The 3370-nt window shown below is 47.4% G+C and overlaps 2 non-coding genes across 2 annotated transcripts; both read right to left on the reverse strand.

Annotated features, from left to right (window-relative positions):
* Positions 1 to 382: 382 nt before the first annotated feature.
* On the reverse strand, positions 383 to 573 carry LOC130330995 (U2 spliceosomal RNA). Its single transcript, XR_008873987.1, has one exon. It is a non-coding gene; the product is annotated as a U2 spliceosomal RNA (small nuclear RNA).
* Positions 574 to 2661: 2088 nt separating this feature from the next.
* LOC130330989 (U2 spliceosomal RNA) lies at positions 2662 to 2852 on the reverse strand. The gene has a single exon (XR_008873982.1). It is a non-coding gene; the product is annotated as a U2 spliceosomal RNA (small nuclear RNA).
* Between the last annotated feature and the right edge of the window lie 518 nt (positions 2853 to 3370).

The following is a 3370-nucleotide window of genomic DNA, read 5'->3' on the forward strand; positions in this document are numbered from 1 at the left end:
AGGGGTAGGGGTGTGGCGCGATATTGGGGAAGGGATGAGATTTTATATTTCTTCATAAGCATTAATCTTATTTTGTCAATTAGGAACATTCAGCACCCACCCGCTATCAAGGCAGCTGCCTATCATGTCATGCCCTACCTGCACAGGTGTGCTGGCTACTCAAATGATCCAATTAAGGAGGCCATTTAGTCAGCAGCAGCAGAAGTCCTGTGCCTGGACGCTCCAACAGCGGCCAGACACAAGCAGAAGCAGCAGAAGCAGCAGCAGCAGCACCACCTTTTGTTTTTTGGCTGTAGCAGCAAGGCCCACAGGGCTGGCTAGCTGGCTAGCCAGCAAGCAGGTAGCAATGAAAGTAGGAATCTTTCTTTTTAACCCTGTAAGGGGGTGGTGCACTGTACCCGAAGATACTGCCATATCGGGTCAATGCATAGGGCGACGGAAGCAAGCTTCGAAATCGGCCCCCGTTCTCAAAAATCCATTTAATATATGGTCCCCAGATAGGGGACGTATCAGATATTAAACTGATAAGAACAGATACTACACTTGATCTTAGCCAAAAGGCCGAGAAGCGATAACCGTGAAAGGGGCGGGCCCAACAAGGTCCCCTTCATGGGCACTATCACTGCTTGCTGTCAGGGAGGCTGCCAGACAATTTTCCATGCACACTCTGGGCTGGGGGGCAGTCAACCACCAGTACACACAGCAGAACCTAAACCCATACCATTATTGCTAAGCAGCAAGACAGGGGCCCATTGCACTCCCACGGGGCCTTTTTAAATGCAATCCATAACCCGGATTTGCCAGGAACCCTTCTTACTCCTCCTACTTGCATGTGACACTGGGCTTAGGATCTGCATAGGAAACACACACACAAGCACACACCTACCTTTGTTGCCTGCAGATGCCTCCTTGGCTGTCCCCAAACGGTATCAAACCAACACCCACGGGAAGCTGTAAGCATAGAGGACATGCCTGCACCCCATTGGACTTACCTGTGTGGGTTAAATCCGGGTTATTTGACAACCTATGGCGGTGATGGTTCTGCTCAGGCAGAGCAGTGCTGATGCTCCTCATAAAGCTGTCGCTGCTGTGAAGGTTCTAGGTGACATCACAAATCCCTATGGTTACATACACAACAAAGCTGGGTTGTTGTTGTTTACACTCTGCAAGGCCTGTGGAAGTGAGTGACATCATAGCACTGTAGTTCTGAGGGTTCTAGATGGATGCAACAATCTCCTGTTGCTTCTATGAAGGCCATAATAGACGACATCACCAAACAGCTCCATAGTCACATACACAGCAAAGGAGAGATGTTGTTTACACCTAGTGATGTCAGTGGTATTGAGTGACATCACAGCACAGTGCTAAGGCTCCTGGGCCTGGACACAGCAGCGGCTGCAATATCTCAACGGAGAATACGTTTATATATATGTGTGTGTGTGCGCGTATATATATATATATATATATATATATATATATATATATATATATATATTTCTCCGCCGAAATCACTTTTAAACCCATTTCCACCTTTTTTTCCCTTCTCTTCCTCTTACTTTTTTTTCACGTTTTTTTACGTTTTTCTCCTTTTCGCCTCTTTTCTGGGCGTATTATTCTTCTTTTTCTTCTTTTTTTTCGTCTAATGCATACCCCATCAGTGCAGCAATGCTTATTCAATACCGCCAGCAGATGGAGACACTGGGGGATAATTTTCTAAGGATTTATACTGATTTTTCCTGTCTGAATTTGTCGCACAGAAAGTTGCAGGCCAAATATGTGTGACATTTCTGCGACTTTAGCTTCTAGAGCATTTTTACAACATTATACATAGGTGCTGAATACATAAAAAGCGACTGTTCAGCGACAGACAAGTCGCATCGGCTGAAAGTAGGCCAGAATGTCAGTCCATGTTGGAGCAGGTTTAGATACAGTCTAAAGTATAGATCTCAAAGTCTGTGCACAGAATTTAGCAAGGGCCTCGCACCTTCTGATGCATCAGGTAGGTGCACAATAGCATAGCCTAACCCTCTGTACTTTGGTCTATATTGATGCGGGACATAGACAGCCAGCTGATGACCAATCCATTAGTGCAATGGATGGCTGGAAGCATTTGTCTTTGCCTTTGCAATACCACAGAAGCAATGCATGGTCAATGTACAGCAATGACACACCTGTGTGAACAGCCAGGAGACCCCCCCCCCCCCATGTTATGTTACATAGTTACATAGTTAGTACGGTCGAAAAAAGACATATGTCCATCAAGTTCAACCAGGGAATTAAGGGGTAGGGGTGTGGCGCGATATTGGGGAAGGGATGAGATTTTATATTTCTTCATAAGCATTAATCTTATTTTGTCAATTAGGAACATTCAGCACCCACCCGCTATCAAGGCAGCTGCCTATCATGTCATGCCCTACCTGCACAGGTGTGCTGGCTACTCAAATGATCCAATTAAGGAGGCCATTTAGTCAGCAGCAGCAGAAGTCCTGTGCCTGGACGCTCCAACAGCGGCCAGACACAAGCAGAAGCAGCAGAAGCAGCAGCAGCAGCACCACCTTTTGTTTTTTGGCTGTAGCAGCAAGGCCCACAGGGCTGGCTAGCTGGCTAGCCAGCAAGCAGGTAGCAATGAAAGTAGGAATCTTTCTTTTTAACCCTGTAAGGGGGTGGTGCACTGTACCCGAAGATACTGCCATATCGGGTCAATGCATAGGGCGACGGAAGCAAGCTTCGAAATCGGCCCCCGTTCTCAAAAATCCATTTAATATATGGTCCCCAGATAGGGGACGTATCAGATATTAAACTGATAAGAACAGATACTACACTTGATCTTAGCCAAAAGGCCGAGAAGCGATAACCGTGAAAGGGGCGGGCCCAACAAGGTCCCCTTCATGGGCACTATCACTGCTTGCTGTCAGGGAGGCTGCCAGACAATTTTCCATGCACACTCTGGGCTGGGGGGCAGTCAACCACCAGTACACACAGCAGAACCTAAACCCATACCATTATTGCTAAGCAGCAAGACAGGGGCCCATTGCACTCCCACGGGGCCTTTTTAAATGCAATCCATAACCCGGATTTGCCAGGAACCCTTCTTACTCCTCCTACTTGCATGTGACACTGGGCTTAGGATCTGCATAGGAAACACACACACAAGCACACACCTACCTTTGTTGCCTGCAGATGCCTCCTTGGCTGTCCCCAAACGGTATCAAACCAACACCCACGGGAAGCTGTAAGCATAGAGGACATGCCTGCACCCCATTGGACTTACCTGTGTGGGTTAAATCCGGGTTATTTGACAACCTATGGCGGTGATGGTTCTGCTCAGGCAGAGCAGTGCTGATGCTCCTCATAAAGCTGTCGCTGCTGT

Source organism: Hyla sarda, unplaced genomic scaffold, assembly GCF_029499605.1.
Source record: "Hyla sarda isolate aHylSar1 unplaced genomic scaffold, aHylSar1.hap1 scaffold_3446, whole genome shotgun sequence".
Lineage (NCBI taxonomy): Eukaryota > Metazoa > Chordata > Amphibia > Anura > Hylidae > Hyla > Hyla sarda.